We start from the raw sequence: 26,518 nt of genomic DNA, 5'->3' as shown, positions 1-26,518 counted from the left end.
CGAACTAGGTAGAAAAATGCGATGCAAATATCACTTTAGTGATAAAACTAATGCGGACACCAATCATCCTTTTAGAATCAAATCGGGATTTAAACCCTCTTTAGCAAACAACACAATAGAAAATTATCTATTTGCCACAAAGATGGAAATATGCAGACTTAAAATAAACAAAGTTAGAAATAATCTTTCTAAACATGAGAGAGCGGCACTCAAAACCTTACGTTCAAATAATAATATAATTATTAAGAAAGCTGACAAAAATTCATCTACTGTTGTTCTGGATAAAAATCTATATATTAAACAAACACTGAATTTCCTGAACAACAGTATATGCTATGAGCAAATCACAACATAAAAGACAATAGTTATATCAAATCATAAACTGATTTAATTTAGAATACAATACATCAATACAAAGTTACCAGGTGTCGTATCCCGGTATGCAGAATTTTTAAATTCTATGCGTATGGATGCTTTGAACTTTACTTTGAAACTGATTATTTTATTAGTTAGAGGCTTGGGATACCTGATGAGGAAAAGCCTTGGTAGTTAAACCTTAACCGAAACACCTTAAAAAACAACAAATATTTATGATAAAATATTGAATTGAACAAAATAGATTATGAAATAAAGTCAAATACTAAGAATATGTATTGGTATATATAGGATTGGTTCTGGACTCGTTATATCTCATTCAACTTTTGTTGCAGAAAGCTCAACATAGGGATATTGAGCCCGCGGCTACAGCTTTAGCTTAATTCTTAAAAGCTAATATATTTTAGAAGGTGGAATTCCTGGATGCTTCAAACTTTGTATATTATAAAATGCCTCAAGTTACGAAGTTTCCGTCAGTCACATGTCCAATGTCCTTGACTTTATTTTCATGATTCAGTGAAGAAATTGAGTTTGAAAAAAAAGTAAAGATTTTTTAAAGTGTTAAATTCTCTCTTATTATAAGTAATAGGATAACTGTATTTGGTATTTGCGTACTTTGCAAGGTCTTCATGCCAGTCATACAGTTTTCACTTGACATCAACCTCATTTCGAAGATCAGTGAACAAGGTTAAGTTTTGGTGGTCAAGTCCATATTTCAGATACTATAAGCAAAAGGTCTAGTATATTTGGTGTATGGAAGGACTGTAAGGTGTGCATGCCCAACTGGCAGGTGTCATTTGACCTGGACCTCATTTTCATGGTTCATTTGTTATAATAGTAATTTTTTTTAAGTTTCAGTATTTTTTCTAATACTATATGCAATAGGTCAATTATTTTTGGTTTTATGGAAACATTTTATGATTTATAGGTGAGTTGTGCATGTTTTATTCGACCTTGACCTCATTTTCACTGTTCATTGCTCAGTGTTAAGTTTTTGTGTTTTGGTCTGTTTTTCTTCAACTATAACAACAGGTCAACTATATTTGTTGTATGGAAAAAATTTTAGCTGCATATGTCTGTCTGGCATGGTTCATCTGACCTTGACCTCAGTTTCATGGTTCATTGGTCAAGGATTAGCTTTCTTGGTTAATGTTAAGTTTATGTGACAGTTTTAATAAAGCTTTATATTTAGGACTTTCAGCATAATATCAATGATAAGTAAAGAGGATGAGACATTTCACAGTGTGCACTCTTGTTTTGTTTTGGTCTGTTTTCCAAGTACTATACGAAATAGGTCAGCTATATTTAGTGATGAAATAATTGTTAAGTGTACATGTTTGTCTGGCAGGTATGTCTGACCTTGACCTAATTTATATTGTTTATTGATAAATAAAACATTTTGGTATAATTTTTTTTCAGTCTATGAGACACTGTTTTTCAAGTACTTAAGCAATAGGTCAACTATTTTTATACCCCCACTTTAAAAAAAAGGGGTATACTGTTTTACCTCTTTCTGTCCAATCCATTCATCTGTCAGTCTGTCCATGCCATGAAAATTTCGTCGCATTTTTCTCAGAAACTACTTGACAAGGATTTATGAAATTTCAGGGTTTATATAAGTAAGTTATACCGTGTGATGCATTTTCAGATTCATCACTCGACAACTTCATGTTTACTGAACACTTGTATCATTTTACACATGATAGCCAAGTTAAAACTTTCGTCACATCTTTCTCTGGAACTACCATACAAGGATTTCTGAAATTTGGTTTATACAAGTGAGCTTCTAGGCGTACCAACATGACCAGTTGGCAAACATTTTTAACATTAGGATATTTGGGGTGTTTTATTTTAAATACACTGTCAGTTTAATGTTGTGTTAAAATTGTGATATCAAGGTTTACAACTGCATCTGAATTACCCATAGAAAGAGGGTAAGATTCATTTTTGTCGAGCCTGCAACTTTTGTTGCAGAAAGCTCGACATAGGGATAGTGGCGGTGTTAGCTCACTTCTTAAAAGCTATATATTTTAGAAGGTGGAATACCTGGATGCTTCATATTTTGTATATAGATGCCTCATGTTACGAAGTTTCCGTCAGTCACATGTCCAATGTCCTTGACCTCATTTTCATGGTTCAGTGACCACTTGAGAAAAAAGTTCAGATTTTTTGTAATGTTGAATTCTCTCTTACTATAAGTAATAGGATAACTATATTTGGTATGTGCGTACCTTGCAAGGTCCTCATGCCCGTCAGACAGTTTTCACTTGACCTCGACCTCATTTCATGGATCAGTGAACAAGGTTAAGTTATGGTGGTCAAGTCCATATCTCAGATACTATAAGCAATATGTCTAGTATATTCGGTGTATGGAAGGACTGTAAGGTGTACATGTCCAACTGGCAGGTGTCATCTGACCTTGACCTCATTTTCATGGTTCAGTGGTTATAGTTATGTTTTTGTGTTTTGGTCTGTTTTTCTCAAACTTTATGCAATAGGTTTACTATATTTGTTGTATTGAATGATTGTTAGGTGTACATGTCTAGCGGGCAGATGTCATCTGACCTTGACCTCATTTTCATGGTTCAGTGGTCAAAGTTAAGTTTTTGAGTTTTGGTCTTTTTATCTAACACTATATGTCATAGATCAACTATATTTGGTGTATGGAAATATTTTATGATCTATATGACAGTCGTGCAGGTTTTATTTGACCTTGACCTGGTTTTCACGGTTCATTGCTCAGTGGTAAGTTTTTGTGTTTTGGTCTATTTTTCTTAAACTATAAGCAAATTAAAGCCAATAGGTCAACTATTTTTGTTGTATGGAAGCATTGTTAGCTGTACATGTCTGCCTGACATGGTTCATCTGACCTTGACCTCATTTTCATGGTTCATTGATCAATGTGTAGTTTTCTCGGTTAATGTTAAGTTTATGTGACAGTTGTAATAAAGCTTTATATTTAGGAGTATCAACATAATATCAATGATTAGTAAAGAAGGCGAGACATTTCAGTGTGTCCACTCTTGTTTACAAATTGTGCTAGAGACCTAATATAATATATGCTGGTCAGTAAATTTCATCTGGTGTTGAGCTTTGCTTGCTCTCACCCCATATGGAATTTACTGATTCTGTATACTGTGGATTCATTAATATCAGTTGGATACCAATCACTGTTGTTATACTTTGCTGTCCTTTAGGCAAGATTTTATACACAAATTTTATGAACATTAGAGGAATAGAGATTTGTGTAATGCCAAATGAACTGCGTTTTAAATCAAAAATACAAAAAAAAAAAAAATAAACGAAATAATTAAGTATAGATACATGAACTAACTGATGTAAGTTCCATGCAATGTTACAGATTTGAATTGAAAAGAGCCTAAATGAATTAAACTTGAGGAATAAATTTTAAAATTTGTATCATTGTATCATTTAAAATGCAAAATTAAAATTATTTTTAATTCGTTGTTTACATTTAGGTAGAGTCTTGACTTTTTCCCTCTCGGGTTTCGACAAATAATCATAGCAGGGTTCACATTAAAGGTTGTCTGATTACTAGTGAATTTCATCATTAGCCAAATAAAATCTGCATCCCTACATGCCAATCATTGTCAATTTGAAACTAATATAGTACACATGATCTTTATGATATGATAGTGTGAGTGATGCATCATTGTACTTTTGGACACATATATATTAGTTCTAATAAAAATCTGATGACATTGAGGAGTTGTGGAACATCTTTCTTTGAAAAAGTGATGGGCGTATCATGCACTCATAGCACAGCTAGTTACTTTTAAAAAAAACTAGTCTACAAAATGCATAGATTCCAGATGAGTAAAACATGGTCTTATAGTAATTCTTGTGTTTGGTCTGAGTTCATATTGATGATTTGTTATTTATCTTTTATTATTCTGTTTTGAAGGAAAAAGAAATCCAAAAAGACCATCTCCATTTTGTGGATATTTCAAAGTCGATTAAGCAGGCAGATTCTAACTAAACATAGAGACAACGATGAGGTAAAGGCAGCAAAGCAGCTTCCAGTAAAAGACAGAAATCAGGTTTTATGCAATTTGAAAAGGAGAGGCTATCACCAGTACAACTTGATGCTGATGAAAGAGGAAGACTTTGATGTGAATCAAATAGTTAAGGAAAAGCAGGCAAGAAAACAGAGGGAAGGAAATGCAATGGAAAATAGGACTATGTGTTCCTCATGTCAGGGGTATTTTGTAAAAGAACACTTGAAGATTCACAGAATCAAATGTACAGCAGCAAATGGAACAACAATTGCACCAACTGCAATTCCACTTTCTGCTGTTAGAGATGATGGTTACTCTGAAGAATATAAGGCAGACATCTTAAGTGGCTTTTTTGGATGACACAAGTGGAACGTTTTGTAAAACTGATAAATAACTTAAAGACTTTGGATTTCACAGTTACAGAAGATTTGCAGCAAGGAAGGACAAAAACAACACAGAGCAGAAAAAATATAATGAAGTACATGAGGATGATAGCAAATCTTTTCTTTTGTTTTAAAAGCGAGGCAGCTAAAATTGGCATAGACATAAATTTAACATTAGACATGTTTAAAATGGAACACTTTACCACTTTTATGGATGCTATCCATGTGATGGCTGCACAAGACGATGGTGGTATAAAATCTGGATTAAAAAAAAATGTAGGTCACCTTTTAAAAAATGTTATGAGACACATAAAAGGGCAGCATTTATTGCAGGGTAAGAAAGATAAGCTGGTAAAAATTGAGGAATTCAAAACATTATTTGATTACTACAAAAAGGAGATATTCGATGGAGCTGAATACAATTGTAATAAGAATAGACAGGAAAACCTTAGACGACCACAATATTTACCTCTTGATGATGATGTAAGAAGATTGCGGAATTACACTCTGACTGAAATTGCACAGATGGATGACCCATACAAGATTTTAGATATGAATGAATATCCCCGGCTTAGAGATCTTGTGGTAGCCAGAATAACACTGTTCAATGCCAAGCGGGGAGGAGAACCAAGTAGACTTACTATAAAAGAATGGAATGATGCAAAAGATGGTGTCTGGTTAGCTGAAACCAACAAGAAAAAAGCCAAAACATCAGAGGAACTTGAATTATTTGAAATAAATAAATTGTCATATCAGTCTGGCAAAAGTGTGTGCCATATGCTCCCAACGCTCATTCCGAAAGATTCTTGTAAAGCTATACAAAAGCTTACTGATCCACAGATAAGACAGATGGCAGGTGTAAACCCTAGTAACATATATATGTGTTGTCGAGTGGTTTTCTTGGATTTAAACACAAATAAAACACTCCTCAGGTTTTGGATTTCTGTTTATTATGTTAACGAAAAAGTATTATGCTAACGAAAAGGTTGTAAACAAAAGACCCTGTAATTAAATGTAAAATCATAACCAATGGTTCAGGAATAATAACATGAGTACAATATGAACTCAATGAATTTCCAATTAAAATAAAGAATACAATTTCTTCATCTTTCTCTTATTTTGTTATTCTAACAAAATATCAATGTAATCTAATTGAATTAAGTCGCTTATTGATTTACAAACTATTCAATTATTATAATGTCTTAAAAATATAATTACATGCAAAACTAGATTCTACACGAAACAAACTAAATAGATAATGTTAAGCAGAGCAAAGCAATTAAAAATAAGCACAAGCAAACAAAATAATAAGCATTGATAGCAAAACATATAAAACCCAACTCAATGCTTACCTCACACTTAGATGCAAAGGTCAATAACAATATCCCCTCATAGGATGGAATCAACAGTACATAGTCATAGTAACTCCAGAATATAAAATAAGGAATATAACTATTGTGCCACAAAAATGCACAATTACACTAATACACATTTTGTACATGAACCTTTACTTTTAGTTTATATTTACTAGTTTAATGAAAAATACTACTCAGATAGTTTATATTAATATCTTATGGTTTTAAATATTAACTCATAAACGTTTTTAATACTTTTTATAGTTTTTAACCATTTAATCAATTTAGCTGTATTATCCGTCAGTCAATCAATCACTCATTTCAAATACACTAGAATTATTAATTAAATGACAATTATATATATGTGAGTAATCATAAATACCTAAATGAATGATATGATGACAAAGTAACACAGTGGCTGAATATAAAGACTCAAATGGACATCAGAATATGAATAAGTGTATATAGTTCAAAATGTCTGCCTTCATGCTGAGTAAAACCAAAAGAAGAAATTTCAAAGAACAAAGTGATTTCCCTCCACACATATACATGTGATTTAACTGACCAATGAGAATAGACAAAGTGACCAATACTGACCATCAGTACTATGAATAGGCATTTAAAGGGTTCACATACCAGAACTCAGGTCATCACCTTAATTAGCATATAAAGATAAACAAAACAGCATGCTTTATTCTTTTATTATTGACATAAGATTCTATTCTGTAAATAAGTAAACAAATCCAATAAATACGTTCCAATGGATATTTTATTATACAGAAAAACATAACATCATATAGATCAAAGTACAATTCTGAAAATTAAAACTATATACATACAAACCATTTAAATTTCACCCTTCCACATATTGTATTTCCAAACATCAAAGGCTCCAACTTTCATGTTAATGGATGGAATAGTGTAAACAAAGTATGTAAGCAGGCAGGGCTGACAAAAGAGATTAACGCCACCCAAATGAGACATTACATGTCAACTGTGTTTGCAAACTTGGATGTACCAGAGACAGACAGGCAGGCTTTTTATAGACACATGTGCCATTCAGAAGAAATCAATAAACATGTTTACCAATGTCCATTGGCTGTTCAAGAAATTACAAAAGTTGGAAAGTTTTTATATCTTATGGACAAAGGTAAGTTAATTGTTAATTTGTTGTTTACATTTAGGTAGAGTCTTGACTTTTTCCATCTCGGGTTTAATAAATAAATAATCATAGCAGGGTCCACATTAAAGGTTGTCTGATTACTAGTGAATTTCATCATTAGCCAAGTAAAAGCTGCATCCCTACATGCCAATCATTGTCAACTTAAAAAATTGAAAACAACATGTTTAATGATTTCATGTGTCCAAAACGCTTTTCTGGATTTACCTGGCAAACTGTAATGTGATACTCTCGGGAACGAAACCTGGATGAACCTGGTTTTGGGGCAAGCGTGTTTATTGCAATGTTAAATATAACATTAAAATTACAATGTCTTACAAAAAATTTGAGATTGACAAATAGTAAAATTGAGAATGGAAATGGGGAATGTGTCAAAGAGACAACAACCCGACCAAATAAAAAAACAACAGCAGAGGGTCATCAACAGGTCTTCAATGTAGCGAAAAATTCCCGCACCCGTAGGCGTCCTTCAGCTGGCCCCTAAACAAATATATACTAGTCCAGTGATAATGAACGCCATACTAATTTCCAAATTGTACACAAAAACTAAAATTAAAATAATACAAGACTAACAAAGGCCAGAGGCTCCTGACTTGGGACAGGCGCAAAAATGCGGCGGGGTTAAACATGTTTGTGAGAGCTCAACCCTCCCCTATACCTCTAACCAATGTAGAAAAGTAAACGCATAACAATACGCACATTAAATGTCATTGTTAATGGCTACTGTCTCTTGCTCTGTAGGTTTTGCTGTTTGCATAACCTCATTCTGCTGATGTTTTTAAACTTAATCCTAGAAGAAAAGACATAATGCCGTTTCCTTGTGTAGGAGACAGTTTTACAGATTTTTTTTGGCAGCTGCTATCATTATCATAGAAGCATGTAACAAGGGATGACAGAAAAGTTGCTATAATCAATTTGGCTGAAACAAATCTCTTACTGTTATCAGTATAAAAAACTAATTTTTGTTAACCTCCCTTTTTTCAGTTGAACTAATAGGAGAAATATAGGTGATATCGAAATAAAAAAAAGAACTAAATTACAAAAATCGCTTAAATTTTACAATCATGTACAGCTTGTTTAAAAACAAAAACAAAAATTATATAGGATTTCAGACTTCAACTTCATCAAAAACTACCTTGACCAAAAACTTTAACCTGAAACATGAACTTTCATTTTCTATGTTCAGTGGACCGTGAAATTGGGGTCAAAAGTTTAATTTGGCTTTAAAATTAGAAAGATTATATCATAAGGAACATGTGTACTAAGTTTCAAGTTGATTGGACTTCAACTTCATCAAAAACTACCTTGACCAATAACTTTAACCTGAAGCGGGACAGACGGACGAACGAACAGACGGACGGACGAACGGACAAACGAACGGACGGACGAACGGACGCACAGACCAGAAAACATAATGCCCCTCTACTATCGTAGGTGGGACATAAAAATGCAATTTTTCAGTTAATTTTACCACTTTTTAGATATTCATTCGGATAATACCATTATTGATATTTTTTTCAAAGTTTTTCAATAATTGTAGTAATGTTACATTAAATCGGTCAATTGAACAAGACAATTTTGTTATATGTACCGACAATTGTATTAAAAGTAAACTTGGACCAACCAGTCTTCTAAAAAAATTGCAACATTTTTCAGTAAATTTTGCCACTTTTTGGATTTTCATTCGGATTATACCTTATTGATATTTTTCCAGATTTTACTGTCAATTTGACAATTTTTTTTAAACTTGTAACAATGTTACATTAAATCGGTCATTTGATCAAGATAACTTTGTAATATGCATCGACAATTGTATTAGAAGTAAACTTGAACCAACCACAGCATTTTTTAAAAAAATGCAACATTTTGAATTAAACGATTTATGGTAACATTAAATAAATTATCAAAAAAAAATTGACAAATCTGAATGAATATCCAAACAGTAGTAAAGTTTACTGAAAAAATTTTGCTGAGAAAATGTTGAAATTTTTAAAAACAGCTGTCGTTGATTCAATTTTACTTCTAATACATTTGTTAATACACATTAGAAAATCATCTTGATGAAATGACCGATTAAGGGTAACATCATATACAATAATAAAAAAAGTTATCAAATGTACAGTAAAATGTTGAAAAATTATCAATACATGTAAAATCTGAATGAATATCTAAAAAGTAGTAAAACTTACTGAAAAAAATGTTACTGAAAAATTGTTTCAATTTTTAACTAAAGCTTTGGTTAGGTCAAGTTTACTTTTAATACAATTGTCAATACAAATTAGAAAATTATCTTGATCAATTAAACGATTTAAGGTAACATCAAATAAATTGTGAAAAAAAAATGACAAATTTACAGTAAAATGTTTAAAAATATCAATTTAGGTAAAATCTGAATGAATATAAAAAAAGTAGTAAAATTTACTGAATAAAATATGTTACTCAAAAAATGTTGTAATTTTTAATTAAAGCTTTGGTTAGTTCAAGTTTACTTCTTATACAATTGTCAATATAAATTAGAAAATTATCTTGATCAAATAAATTATCAAAAAATTGACAATTTACAGTAAAATGTTGAAAAATTATCAATAGAGCTAAAATCTGAATGAATATCCAAAAAGTAGTAAAATATTACTGAAAACATGTTGAAATTTTTAAACAAAGCTGTGGTTGTTTCAATTTTATTTCAAATACATTTGTCAATACAAATTAAAAAAATGTGTTGATCAAATAAACGATTTAAGGTAACTTCATATACAATAATAGAAAAAATTGACAAATTTACAGTAAAATGTTAAAAATTATCAATATAGGTAAAATCTCATTGAATATCCAAAAAGATGTAAAATTAACTGAAAAACAATTGTTACTGAAAAAATGTTGAAATTTTTAAATAAAGCTGTGATTGTTTTAATTTTACTTCTAATACATTTGTCAATACAAATTAGAAAATTGTCTTGATCAAATGACAAATTTAAGGTAACATAATATACAATTATTAAAAAAGTCAAATGTACGGTAAAATGTCGAAAAATTATCAATATAGGTACAATTTGAAAGAATATCCAAAAAGTAGTAAAATTTACTGAAAAAATGTTGCAATTTTAAATAAAGCTTTGGTAAGTTCAAGTTGACTTTTAATAGAATTGTCAAATTGAATACAAATTAGAAAATTATCTTAATAAAGTAAACGATTTCAAGTAACATCAAATAAATTAACAATTGAACAGTAAAATGTTGAAAAATTATCAAGAGAGCTAAAATCTGAATGAATATCCAAAAAGTAGTAAAGTTTACTGAAAAAATGTTACTGAGAAAATGTTGCAATTTTTAAATAAAGCAGTGGTTGTTTTAATTTTACTTCTAATACATATGTCAATACAAATTAGAAACTCATCATGATCAAATAAACGATTTAAGGTAACATCAAATAAATTATCAAACAAATTGTCAAATTTACAGTAAAATGTTGCAATTTTAAATATAGCTGAAATCTGAATGAATATTCAAAAAGTAGTAAAGGTCACTGAAAAAATGTTATTGAGAAAATGTTGAAATTTTTAATTAAAGCTTTGGTTAGTTCAAGAATACTTTTTATACAATTGTCAATACAAATTGAAAAACTATCATGAACAAATAAACTATTTAAGGTAACATCAAATAAATTATCAAAAAAATTGACAAATTAACAGTAAAATGTTGAAAAATTATCAATTTACGTTATATCTGAATGAATATTCAAAAAGTAGTAAAATTTACTGAAAAAAACCTCGCTGAAATGTCTCGTCTTCTATTCTAATCATTGATATTATGTTGATAGTCCTAAGTATAAAGCTTTATTACAACTGTCTCATAAACTTAACATTAACCAAGATTACTAAACAAAGAGCAATGAACCATGAAAATGAGGTCAAGGTCAGATGAACCATGCCAGGCAGACATGTCCAGCTAACAATGCTTCTATACAACATATATAGTTGACCTATTACTTATAGGTTAAGAAAAAGACCAAAACACAAAAACTTAACACTGTGCAATGAACCGTGAAAATGAGGTCACGGTCAAAAGAAACCTGTGTTACTGACATAAACATCATAAAATATTTCCATACACCAAATATAGTTGACCTATGGCATATAGTATTAGATAAAAAGACCAAAACTCAAAAAAGTAACTTTGACCACTGAACCATGAAAATGAGGTCAAGGTCACATGGCATCTGCCCGCTAGACATGTACACCTTACAATCATTCCATACAACAAATATAGTAGACCTATTGCATATAGTATGAAAAAAACAGACCAAAACACAAAAATTTAACTATAACCACTGAACCATGAAAATGAAGTCAAGGTCAGATGACACCTGCCAGTTGGACATGTAGACCTTACAGTCCTTCCATACACCGAATATACTAGCCCTATTGCTTATAGTATCTGAGATATGGATTTGACCACCAAAACTTAACTTTGTTCACTGATCCATGAAATGAGGTCGAGGTCAAGTGAAAACTGTGACAGACATTAGGACCTTGCAAGGTACGCACATATCAAATATAGTTATCCTATTACTTATAAGAGAGAATTAAACATTACAAAAAATCTGAACTTTTTTTTAAGTGGTCACTGAACCATGAAAATGAGGTCAAGGACATTGGACATGTGACTGACAGAAGCTTGCATCTATATGCAAAGTATTAAGCATCCAGGTCTTCCACCTTCTAAAATATAAAGCTTTTAAGAAGTTAGCTAACGCTGCCGGATCTCTATCCCTATGTCGAGCTTTCTGCAACAAAAGTTGCAGGCTCGACAAAAATTGCTACATTTTTGAGTAAATTTTTTTTCTCACACCGGTCAAGGAATGTAAAAAAAATAGAACAACAATTAAAGAAAACTGCTTAATACATTTCATGATTATATTTGGTGTCATATCATTTTTCTTTTAGTGGGGAAATGTTGTTTGTATGACACTGCATCCATCATATAAAATAAACATTATAATATCATTATAAATTATTAAAATAAACTTTAAATTTGTTTGTATTGAAAAATGCTTCAGTTATCATTGGACACATCATTTCACAAATTTTCAACACAGATTTGAGCTGTTTGGAGAGCTGTAGCCTGTTAACCGGTAAAATACAGTTCAAGCCTAGAAAAAGACCATTGGGGTATTGCCCTTTTTATATTTTACCTAAATATTTTCCCCAATTTCTAAACCAGAATAATTTAAAAGGTTCATGATGAACAAAAAAAGCATATATTTTTCTTTTTTTTCTTTCTTAAACAAAGCTTGTTCTGCAGTTTACACCACAATATTATATAATCATTTTTTGGGGTTATAATTAGCACATCCATATTGATGCATTTCATAAAATATGTTTGTGTCATAAAAACAATTGACGGCAAATACCCTTTAAAGAGAAAACCAACATCTGATTTGAATAATAGATGACAAACATCGTGTTTTATATTTTTCCAAAAGAATTACAACAATACATTTTTTCAAGTCATATGAAACCTCAAATTTAAAAAAAAAAAATATGCATATAACAAAATGGATAGTTTTCATTATTAAACTTATGTACATATACTTTTTTTAAATTTTTAAATTTGTATACACAACAGGCATGGGTCTGTCACTGAAATAAACTATTATCAAACTATTATCGGATTGTACATATAAAACATGCTCAATATCCATGTCTTTTCGGTTGATTGTTTACTATAAGGTGACAATTGGTAAACTTTGGAATCAAAACACGGCATTTAATGAGCTGCCATATTTGTTAAATCATAACAGAGAGAAAAAAAATTACGATTATACGATATACTTTTGAAAAAAAAAGACAATCGCACAGAAGACTAAGTTTATGATATATACATTCATTGGTTCAAGAATTTGATAAACATTATTTTTCACCCGTCACTTGTTTAATAGGACTTTAATTTGATAAAGTACACACTTCTATATCTGAATATGTTCCAATATACAACAGTTAATAGGTTAGTAAATTTCATATGTCTGTCAAAAATACTTGTTATTTCTGAAATATATTTTCAAAGGAGAATTTGCATTTTGTATACCTGTTTGATGCACTCGTCTTATACAGCTAATATTTTCTTATCTTGTCAAATGCAAGGACATATAATGGACCGGATATTTTGGTGCCAGGATAAGGTGGGATGAGTGTTTTCGACCTCCTAAATATATTTCCAGATTTTGCTAAAATTGCAGTTAACATTTTTGCAAAATCCCACTTGGACCATTATGTACAGCAGGTTTGTCTTAATTTTAGAGCACTTTATTTTTGTTAGATAAATTCCTCATTATATCAGCTGAAGTAATCAAATAAGAATGTAAAACTAAATAACATTGGTATTAACCTGTAAAGATGGATTCTTTTTTTTTAAGTTTATCATCATTTGAATATGCATAATTGGGGGCAAAATAAAATGGCAACTTATTGAAAATGCTCAAAGAACTTTTTAACTCCATGGAAGTAATTGTGAATTGTTGTAGTATCATAGAGTTGACATGGATAACATCAAAAAGACCCGTAACAACAGAGGCCAAAGCAGGACAGTCAGAGACCTGTTAATTGAGGAGGCCAAAAAACCTGTTAACAGATGAAAAAATGGGTATCTTACTTTACAAGAATATGATTTGGTTTTTTTTTCTTCAAAAATATTTTAATATGTCAAAGGAAACGTATAGTATATATCCGATCCAAAACATAGCACATTTGTATTTTTTGAAAATAAAGTGAGACTATTTATGATTTCTACATTTGTATATGTTCTGCATACAAATGTTGAGCGGTTCACACAAATTTTGCAAAGATGGAGTTGAAGTCTCTGGGGTCATAGAATAAAGTACTAACATATATTTATTATTATTAAGGTTAGGGGAAAGGACAACAAAAGGCTGCAGTCTATATATGTTATAAAATGTTAGTCAGTAAGTCAATTGATTTTCATTACTAAATAGAAATTACTTGTAATCCTTGCAGTTGTGCCTTTGTTATGAATCCGTGTATATAGCAAAATTCTAAATACACCGTGCGCCTGTCAGATGCGAAACGTACAGATAATGCAATACGTATTGATTGATTGTTGGTTGCTTAACGTCCAGTGGCAAATATTTCATGCATATTCAGGACGAGAACAAGTTCACAATACGTACAATAGGTAAGTTGATAAATAGTGGCCATCTGGGATGATGGTCGTGGAAATTTTGACTGCCACTGGAAAATGAGGGTATATTGGATAGGGACAGAAATTTTGCCTTGCAGGTCACCTGTTGTAAGGGTTCTTAACGTGCAAAGAGCGTGGCAGTCTCCTTACACGAGGCATCGGATGCAATAAGTTACAGGTGAATATGCTATTAGTATCGGTATCGCATTCGACCCGGAACTTTTTAATTGACAATATTAAATATGTGAATAACAAAAGGATGTGGAGCGGTATAATTTTAAATCAACACTATTTTTTATGTTAACTATATATAAAATTGATTTCTTTTATTTGTCGTTTTTCCCCTAATGACGTCTGACAAATTGGACCTCGCCTAATTTAGTATTATAGATATTCCAGTATTTCAGATGAAGCAACTGACGCTGGTTTTATAATACAATTGTAACAAACACTTGTTTATTTACGTCTGTAACGTCATTTTCATGAGAGGTAACTCAAGTACAAATCAACAAACAGAAAGGTTATTCACCGGTGAATAATAGGGTTATAGGGTTGTTCACCACTGGTGTAAGTTTTATGTGTAATTCGTCCTTCCTTGCAACTATTCCATGTCATGTGATATTGTTTCACCCAATATATGGATTGATTGTTGGTTGCTTCACGTCCAGTGGCAAATATTTCATGCATATTCAGGACGAGAAAAAAGTCACAATAAATACTATAGGTAGGTCTTGAAATAATAGAGGCCATCTGGGATGATGGTCGGGGAAATTTGGACTGTCAATGGAAAATGACGGTATATTTGATCACCCAATAGAATTGTTTGAAATATATGCGATCTGAGATATAATAATCTCAATTATCACAGAGCTAAACAATGTTAATTTAACAGAGGTAATGCAGTTTATGTTGCAGAACCTTTCATTATACTTGCATGTCAGCATTGAAATGCAACTTTTGCTTTCTGCTAAAAATTGGTAAGTTGGAATTTTCATTCTAAATGTTTTTCTTTTGATTGTTTTTGAACTTTGTGTTCACCAGTTGATTGAAATGAGTTATACTTATAAACAAAGCGTGTACTTTGTTATCCTGTTCTTAAAACAGCGTAAAGAAGCCATTCAAAATGTAAAGAAATTGTATTAAACAATAACTGTATGTTTAAATTGTCGTCTGACTACTGTATTTATTATAATTAGAGTAAATACTTTGGGTATATAATGATATAATTTCCATCGAACCATGTGAAATTTTGTACTTGTTTGTTTTCTTTTGGTGTTAATTCAATCCTGTTGAATTGGTTAGAAAAGAACCACTTTTTTCTATGTCTTAATAATTTTCGCCAAATGTCACACATTAAAGAATTTAATTAAATGGCATACAGTGATATTCTAGCATGACTGGTATTCCTTTCTATTATTTAAAAAAAATAATTGATAATTTATGTAATGTCTTTATTTTTCATATTTTTTTTATTATCAGCGTTTTGGTAATGTATGAAATTTATATTTCTTTTCTTTTTAAATTAATATCAATAATGTAAATGCAACAATTGACTATTGTTTTTTTTATATATCCCATATGAAATTCAGGGACTGTACATAGGGATAGTGATAATAATTAATCCGTTCAATGATAAATGCTACAAGGACACATATACAGGTGTCGTTATAATTTAACCATTTTATTGATTGTGGCGCGGGCTCTGTTATTTTACAAAATTATGCAAGCTTTCTGTGGAGACCCTCTCGTTAGAATCTCTTTGAATGACCTTCGGTCAATCACTGATGATCCAATCAATGTTATATGGTTGAAGAACATAGGACTCAACGTCCGATTCTTCAGAAATTTAACAAAAGAGCAAGCTTGTTGAACAGGATTCGAAAATTCGTGCCCCTCTTATGAAGTTAAGATTAATGACTTTTATTTCCTCTGCTAATTATCAAAATAATATATATAAAGAGAGCCATCTCTTACTTTTAACCATTCTGATTTTCACTATGAACAGAAATCAAGCTATTGGCTTCGGAGCTCCATTTCTCAGGCCTGATACTGAATTTAACAGTGACTTTGATTTAGATTTGTCACCTAAAATTCCATCTAGTCAACCTAATCCGACGACTTCTAGTTATAGTGATTCCCAAAATAGGGATGACACATCTGATCCGAATTATCTGGACTAAACAGATAAACTTGATCCAGCGGAACTATTCGCTTAAATTGAAGGATTACTAAAAGAAAGGATGAAAACCGTAACTATGAAGGAATCCTTGGTATACTTCAAAAATCTAGATCGTAATCCAGGCTTCCTTGGAATAAGTCTGAAATTTAATACAAGTTACGCGTCCGATGCAATGGAAGAAGTGTTCAAGCAAGAACTGAAAAGAAGTTGAACAGGATGTTAGGAGATCCTTCTATGAGAAAATGATATCTCAATGTGACACTATTATGTTAGACTCTATGAAAAAAGCTCATGAACTGTTTAATTCAGCTATCGCTACACTGGATATTACGGATGGATCGAAGACTCAAACGAGAATATGACATTCTTCACAAAAGAGAAGATTGTATGTAGAACATGTTATCAAAGAGCTACAAACATTTAAAGTGATCGGTTCCTTGTATCGTCATCCTAGATGGGAAATGGTATCAATTGTAAAGCTGTGTGCAGCTCTTTCTAAAAGAAAGGCTAATTATCTACAGATATAGATTTTCACTTACAGCATTGTGTTAATAATGCATATCCATGTATATATACATTTTCCGGAGCACCTGAGATCACCCCTAGATTTGTGGTGGGGTTCGTGTTGTTTATTCTTTGGTTTTCTATGTTGTGTCATGTGTGCTGTTGTTTGTTTGTTTTAGATTTACGAGTTTGACTGTCCCTTTGGTATCTTTCGTCCCTCTTTCATGTAAACTGAAAATCTAATAGTGCGTAACAAATAATTCAAATAAAACATGTGTCCCGGACCGACCATTGTTCAGGCATGTTTCTTCCGGAAATAATATATTTGATTCTGAATTTTGAGAAAAACATTTTATCTGGCCAGGTAAGGAAGATAAAAAAATCTTATCTTGAATAATTACCACAAATAATAATAAGGATAAACAAATGGTAGGTCCGTACTAGATTAAATGTTTTACCGAAAATTTGAAAACTTTTTTTTATAATTGTATTTGATGTTACCTTTAATCGGTAATTTGATTAAGATAATTTTCTTTTATGTTCTAATATTTGTGTCAGATATAAAAAAGATCAAACCACAGCTTCGTTCAAAATTTACATTTTTCAGTTAATTTAACCATTTTTAGGAAAATTGTATTAGATAAAACCGAAATCGACCACTTTTTATGAATAATTGTACAGAATATGTTTTAAACCTGCCATCGGTATATTAATAATTTTTCACATTATACTGTAAATTTGACAACTTTTATAATAATTGTATTTCATGTTACCTTAAATCGGTCATTTGAACAAGATTATGTTCTTATACGTATTGACAATTGTATTATAAGTAAAATTAAACCAACTTCGTTTATTGAAAATTTGCAACATTTTTCAACAAATTTTACCATTCTTTGGATACTTCAATCAGAATTTGTGGACGCTGACGAAACAGAATGTAGAATCACTATGTCTCGCTTTTTTGTATTCACTCAAAGGCTCAACAAAAATAATTTTTAAAGGTATTTTAAGAAATAGTTTTTTTGTTTTTTTTAGCAAAAGCAGTGGGAAAAAACGATCTTTCCCATACAGGAAAGTTAGATATGGAAAAATAGAAGTGAATGGTCTTCCCCTTGATGTTCTCCCCCTAACACCTATGTCAGATTATGGGGAGAAACAAAATCAAAATGATTTTACAAATAAAGGAAATTTAGGTAGAAATGCAAGTACAATTAGACATTTTAACTTTTATATCCATCCTGCATCACCGTCAATGGATGCCCTACCACATGTAGTTACTCGGGTAAGACTGTTGATTGCAGATACAGATCTCTTACGACAGTTCCATCGAATATACCGAGCTCAACAACTAGATTGTAAGTATTTATTTTCAAAAGTGTGTCTTAAACTAAAAACAACATACGATACGTATTTTAGTGCTCATGAACAATCTTTATTTCGATGTCCACAACAAACGTCAGAAAGTCTTTTCAATCAAATATTGTTGTGAGTCAAATCTGTTGATACTATCTAGAATATCCGTTGCAGTATAACTGAAGGATTTATATTCCCTCACTTTGCAATTATTAGTAACATTTTGGACATTTTAATGTCAATATTTGCAGTATTAACGTTAACAAAAAATAAAAGAAAAGAACGACTGTATTTTGACGCTTTGTTGCCTTTAATTGTACGTCACATTTTTGTCGTGAAAACAACTGTTCACGCGCAAAATATTCTAAACTTCAAAATATGATACCTGGACTAACAATGTATAAGATTGACGAGGCTAGGCAATATGCCTCTTTACATGCACTATGAACGAAAAGGCAAACAATTTCATCGTTCAATAATGGAACCAGAAAAGCTTGAGCATGCCTTAAAGTTTTTTTTTATTATCCACAGTTCATTAATAATCATTTCGAACCCGTGAACTAAAATTAGAAAATGGTGATAAAATAATGATTCCAAAAGGGAACTACAGACATGACAAATAGTTCCAAGTAAATGAATTATCCTGCAACTATGCCTTGAGATGCCAAGAATTTTATGCGTCTCATGGAATCCCAATTCTTCACATCCATTTGTGTAAACTTAGCATAATGACTTTAAATACAATTTATGCCTGAGCTGCTCTGGTTAAGTTTTGCGTTTATGTTCTGATATTCTTTTGGAACTAAATATATTGCATCAACTAAACTTCATGAATGGATGTGCCCTGGATAGTACTGAGCATTCACAAGTGATGACCTACATTTGAGATTAGGACTCTAGACTTAGTCATGTTTTGAGGTATTTTTTTTCCTTCATTATTCTGCTGCTCGTGATATCTGCAAAGGACGCTGTTCAGATGAACGATGGTGAAGGTTGAACTGATGATCTGAGCTCTGGAAATGATGATGGTCAGATGAACGATGGTGAAGGTTGTACTGCTGATTTGAGCTCTGGAAATGATGATGGTCAGATGAATGATGGTGAAGGTTGTACTGCTGATTTGAGCTCTGGAAAAGACGATGGTCAGATGAATGATGGTGAAGGTTGTACTGCTGATTAGTTGTTGGTTGCTTAACGTCCAGTGGCAAATATTTCAGTCATATTCAGGACGAGAACAAGTTCACAATAAATACTATAGGTAGGTCTTGAAATAATAGAGGCCATCTGAGATGGTCGGGGAAATTTGGACTGCCACTGGAAAATGAGGGTATTTTGGATAAGGACAGACATTTTGCTTTGCAACAGGCCACCTACGGACCCCTCAAAGAGTTGTTGCAAGGTTGCAAGTGTTCTTAACGTGCAAAGAGCGTGGCACTCTCCTTACACGAGGCATCGGATTTAACGTCCCCAATCTGACCGGACGTGACTGCGAACTTGATACATCCCGCACAGCCAAACGGACGCCCCACTTCGGCAAGCGTTTTACTGCCGGTCGGAAGAAGACCAAGTGACCATATTTCTATTCCCCAGTCACCCTTGGGGTAGAAAATTGTCCGATAAATGATGGTCAAATGAATAATGGTGAAGGTTGAACTGATGATCTGGGCTCTGGAAATGATAATGGTTAGATGAATGATGCTTGAGGTGATGCCGTTGATCTGAGCTCTTGAAATGACGATGGCAAGATGAATGACGAAGATTATAGTACTGATCTGAGCTCTGGAAAGGATAATTGTCAGACGAGTGATGGTGGATGTGGTAATGTTGATCTGAGATATTTTCTGTCATGTTAAGTTGTACGCATTGTCTCTACAGAATTCTGTTATGTAATTCCAATTGATTCGAATGCCGCACCCGGTATTTTTGTATGAAAATGACGGAAAAAACCACCATTATGGAAAAACTAGGTTTAGAAAGTGTGAAACACAATGGGTGACAGATAGTATTAGTTATAACCAACAAATATATAATCATCAAGTTGATTGATTGATTGTTGATTCTATGGAGAGAATTAATTTTCAATCACATCATGCACGTTAATAACAGACGTAGGTTATAACAGAGAGAACTTTATCATGGGAAAACAACAGGGTGTTATTACCAAGAGATCACTTTTGAAAACCTTTAGTTTTTATTATTAAATATTAAATTCTCCAACATATTCGAGATGTTTAAATTTCATCGAAAAGGTTGAACGATATAGAGATCAAAGGATTAAAAAGCAAAAGCTGTTGAGAAAAAGGGGGAGGGGACAATTGTACATTGTCTAAAATGCAAAATAATCACACTTACTCAAGTGACTAAATTGAGATATTATCCTGTGCATTTATAATAGTGATTTAGTTCTTTTAAGACCAAAATGAGATTTTAAGTTTTTGCGATATAAAGAAACAAAATAAGCATTTGGTCTTTCATTGTCAATGTTTGCATACAAAAAATAGTTATTTTTTTGTTTTATTATATAACATGTTTAGGCCTGGTGCTTGATACAATATATATTTTGGTTAATTCTGAGTTTATAATTGTATGTTTCTTCAAAAATTATCAGAATATCTTTCAATAATTTAAATATGTGTATAAAACTTTGTCTTTTATTCTATGGAGAGAATTAATTTTCAATCACATCATGCACCTTTAGTTTAGTATCATGTAGTATTGTTAACTTTGTTTCTGAAAAGAATATAAATGCAAAATAATCACACTTACTCCAGTGACTAAATTGAGATATTATCCTGTGCATTTATAATTGTGATTTTGTTCTTTTAAGACCAAAATGAGATTTTAACTTTTTGTGATGGAAAGAAGAAAACTAAGCATTTTGTCTTTGTTAACATACAAAAATTAATAATTAAGTTTAAATGTAATCATTTTTAATTATGGTAAGCTGGTTTTAAAGAGTTAACAGAAATCTGGGTTTTGTTGCAGGTTAAATTTCAACTATAATTTGTATAACAGAAACAACTGACAAGAAACATGGAGGCAACATCTTTAGGTAAGAGATTTTTAGTTACATATAAACAGGTGCATATATTATGGGATACTGTTGTCTGCCGTCTTCAACATGTTGAATATTAAATCAAAATCGGAAGAAACAAAAGTATCATATCATGTCTTCAAGGTGTAAGCAATACAGAATTTCACACAGATCCAATTGAACAAGGAAATTAATTAAGCCTTGCTCGAGGAGTAGAACAATTATACATGCTCAGATGTCCTTATCTTATTGCACGCACTATTTCATTTCTTCTCAATATTTCGATTTACACATTGACAGGAAACAGATTAGCGGTAGACATTATTGGTAATTGTTGTCCAGCAGGTCATTATCAAACTGTTACTTTTTGGCTACGAGAACAAGGAACTAAAGAGCCAGAAATACCAATATCAGATTTAATTAATGTCTTTGACAATGAGCAGGTGATTGGAAGAAAAAGTGCCATTAGACCAAACCAGAAAGTAATTACCTCTATTATTACCAATAAAGGTGTTGTTTCCTTAAATTCTGATCCATTGATCCAAGGAAAAGCAGATTTAAAACCACAAATGCTTTACAATTAGCACAAACAAAATGAGGAAAATGAAAATACTGATGGTCAACAGGAGTTACTCAACTCTATAACTTCTGAAATGATGAGACAGTCATCTAAAAGAATCATAAAAATGGAAAGGGATCACTTTGAACAATTGTACTACTTTGTCAATGCTGCAATTGAAGTTGTGAAACAGGAACCAGCATTAGAAGGAGATAAAATCGAAGTCATCATAGATCAAAAAGTGGCAATAGATGCACTGGATGACTTAATGATGCAATGTGCTACATGTGGAACCGAAGACTTGCAATAACCCTATACGCCATTTTTTTTTTTTGTATGACAATAATTTCCAGTAGGAAGATGAAATGCAACTCCATTGTAACACAGACAAAGTTTATTAGTTAATCGTGTGTTTAATATAAATTCTTTTAAGACGGGCATCTAAAATTCCCATTAGCTAAGCCTTTCACTTTTTAGTGTTTTCTGTTTAAAGTTAGGATTGTTGTCTTTATAATAATGAAATCATCAATAACAACAGTTCACACTAAACTAGTGTAACGATACAATTAAATCTTCTATCTTATAAATGCATTTGAAAAAAAGGGAAAAAAACAGCCGACTTTGGAATGTAATTTTTCATTGTCTTAAAAAATGGCAACACGGGGGCACAAGAAAGAAGTCAAATATATACTAATTTGGCTGATTCGTTAGTAGAGATGAGAAGTACATTTTTCAGAAAGTTGGCATACAAAACGGGACATTCTATCAGTATCGGCTATCGTAATCGTTTCGTTGAATGAATCCGTGGAAATCGTTTCCATTTCTTTAATTAAAACTGTCACGGGGGTAGCAGGTAAAAAACAAGTACTTACACAGCAGAAGTTTCCCTTCACTGGGTGCGAAGACCCGCCAAGTATTGATTGGAATGACATTTCCCGGGATATAAAAATCAAATTGATGAACATTCAATCAACCAAAATAGTAGGACGACCGTGCCAAAGCCAGATGTAGAAGAACTGTAATAAATAAAACGAAACATTTCAAATTTAAAATATGTAAACTATTAACATTTTGGATTTTTCTTTTGATTTTTGTTGTCTTAAAATGTGTTAAAAATATTTGTTATTATGTTTTCATAACTGAAACATGTATTTCTTTGTTAAGTAGGTGAGTTAGTCAGTGGTGCTAAACCTGGTGCGTATTGTAGAATTCCCGTCCATAATGTGCTTTTTAAATTTAAAAGGGTGCTAAAGAACTTTATCATCTCAGGACCAATCAATCATTTTTTGTTATTCCTGTTCAAAACCAAATAATTATAATACAATTAAGATAAAGGTCAATCTTTTGTTGCTGTACTCATAATTGTAACATTAATGTTTCTAGATAAATCAGGCCATTTTTTTTGTTATTTTTTTTTTTGTATAAAGTATAACACGGGAATATATACGTTAGAATATGTTTTCATCTTGCACATGAATTTTTTGTGAGTTTCAGGGATTTGGCTGTAGATGTAAACAATATCAATGCATTTTTTGAAGACATCCCAGAGGTTGGACTATTTGGAGACATTGGGTAAAATTGATACATGGTTATTTATATCGATTCGATGTACGTATGCAACAACACACCTTGCAATGGTCATCTTACATCAGAAATTCAAACTTTAAAGATGGAATTTCTAGATTTAATCAAAGAAGTACAAAGCAGAGGTGGAAGGTCTACCAGTAGTTGAAAACATTCCTTGTTCATTTGCGAGACTTTCGCAATGTTGAAAACTGTCTTCATCAGACACTATACATATTCTAATACAAGAATCCCTTATTTTATACTCAAAAGGATCTTCTTGGGTCACGAACTAGCCGTCGACAACACCACCGGGAAGGTCTTCCGATACAATAATATAGTTTCGCTGTTATCTGTACAGTAACAATTACAATATTTTATAATTTTTTCATTCAGAGGGTTAATGGAATCCCAAAATTGATTCACAACTAGCAAAGCGAATATCCATAAAAGGTTATCCGAAGACGAACATAATTAATTCAACGATTGCTTTCATGTTAACGACTATTCTTACTTTTTCTTGTTTTAATTTTAAACAATTGACCGTTGCCTGCAGTTTACATAGGTCGTGTTCTTGTTAAATACCATGATTTACTCAATCAAGTCTTCTGCGTTTCATGCAGCTAGCAAACAAAGAGCTCATGATGATAAAATGTTTTTGATGTGATTTGCACAGAAGCAATTTCATCACTATTTAATATTTTTATAATTATATGTATATCACAATTATCTCCAAGGGAATGTCCATTAAACATCAAGGGGTGTTGAACAAAATTGTGGACACCTATGGTGAATCTGTAAATTATGACACTATCCGAAGAAAGTATAAGACCATACCATTCGACAATATACCACCTACGAAGCCATCAAAGAGTTGTTGCAAGGGTTCTTAACGTGCAAAAAGCGTGTGTACAATGTATGTAGCCATGGCAACTTTTTCTGCGCGAAATAGTTGTACCATTTATTAAGCATATAGAATAAACGCAAAGATTCTTCAGCAGTTAATGTTTTAATTGTTTTCTCAATAGTATTGTTCTATATTCCTAGAAATCAATATTTACATTTACAAGAATGTAGATTTCCGCAAGCATTGACAAAACTTTTGGGAATGCAGCGCAATAATTTCAAGCTAGTTGATAGTGCAATTAATCATTTCCCGAATTGTTCTACAGTCATCACCATCCACATTACCAGAGCATTGAACCTTTTTTTAACCGTTCAATACAACACAATGCCTAATAGGGTGAAAACTATTTGGGAAAGCAACATATCTCTTAAGAGCCTATGGTCATTACATAGTTTTGCTGTTATCTGTACAGTAACAATTCCATCATTATTTAATAGTTTAGTTATTTAAAAAAGTATGTCACATTCATTCCTCTTAACGTAATACGAATGTTGATAAGATACATATGTTTTTAACTAAATATTTTTTTCATTCAGATTTTTCAATCCTAAATTGATGCACTACTAGCACAGCACATGTCCATATAAGGAGATTCGATGTGGAACATAAGTATTTCAATGATTGCTTTTAAGTAATCGTCGGTTCCGATTTATATAAATTATGAATGAGAACAATTGAATGTTGCCTGCAGTTTTAAATTTGATTGTAAACTTATCCACATATGTCTACTGCTTTCATTTCGAGACGAAAATGAAGAGCTTAATATCATTAAATATTTTTGATGTCATCTGTACAGTAACAATTCAATCACTATTTAACATTTTAGTTATCTAAAAATGCATGTCACATACAGTCCTCCGAATGTAATACCATACAGTTGACACTGAAGGTGAAATTTTCCTTCTGAATATTCCAGATGGATTTTATGATTTACCGATTAGAATTGTACTTACAATAACTACTCGTGACAATCGACACATACACCAACAGTTCCTGTTTGACTGTCGTATTATATATGAAGGAAAATGCAATAAAGATGATATTTGGAAACAAATTAAATATCACGTTAGATATCTATCTCTGTTCTTAGAATATTTTGTTTGAAGGTAGTTCAGAGAAATATTTTACCTGCTGGTGTGACAAACAAAATCTTACTATATTAATCATCAAATGATAGTCTATTTTTCTGGTTGTGACATAATTCCTTTACCAAGGAACATTGTATTAATAAATGGATTGTTATATAAAAAAATTAGTAGAAGGGATGGTGTAGAGGACCATACACAGTTTTAAGTCCCATTCCTACTCAAAAGGAAAATTTTAGAAAACATGCATAATTCTATATTGTTAGGCAATTGAGGCAAAAAGAAAACAAACGCTAAATTATCTCAGAGATACTTTGAGGACGGATATAGATATCTGGATTAGCCAATGTGACATATGTAGTGCAAATAAACACCCTCATAAGTCAGCAAGAGCCCAACTAGGAACTATGCCTGTTGTTGCACCACTTGATAGATAAGCCACTGATTTTCTAGGTCCCTTACCCACCACCCCTAGAGGCAACAAATTTATTTTAACCTTAACCGACTATTTCATCAAGTGGGTTGAGGTATTTCCTGTAAAAGACCAAACTGCTGTTGTATGTGCACAGTTGCTTTTGAATGAAGTCATATGTCGTTTTGGCAGTCCCTTGGCTATTCATTCGGATCAAGGTAGAGCCTATGAAAGCCAAATTTTTCAGGAATTATGTAAAATTCTTGAAATAAGAAAAACTAGAAATCCTAAATGTAATGGACAAACAGAAATATTTAACCGTAGTATTTTATCTATGATAAAATCTTATCTCAGGGGAGAACAGACCAATTGGGACATGAACTTGGGCTGTTTAGCTGGAGCATACAGAACTA

General features: G+C 31.8%; 1 pseudogene; it reads left to right on the top strand.

Annotated features, from left to right (window-relative positions):
• LOC139494148 (uncharacterized) overlaps positions 1-19,725 on the top strand; it is a 31,663-nt pseudogene extending 11,938 nt beyond the window's left edge.
• Positions 19,726-26,518: the final 6,793 nt, after the last annotated feature.

Source organism: Mytilus edulis, chromosome 11 (assembly GCF_963676685.1).
Source record: "Mytilus edulis chromosome 11, xbMytEdul2.2, whole genome shotgun sequence".
In the NCBI taxonomy this organism is placed as follows: domain Eukaryota; kingdom Metazoa; phylum Mollusca; class Bivalvia; order Mytilida; family Mytilidae; genus Mytilus; species Mytilus edulis.
Note: the sequence above shows the minus strand (reverse complement) of the source record. Positions and strands in the feature narration are given on the sequence as shown.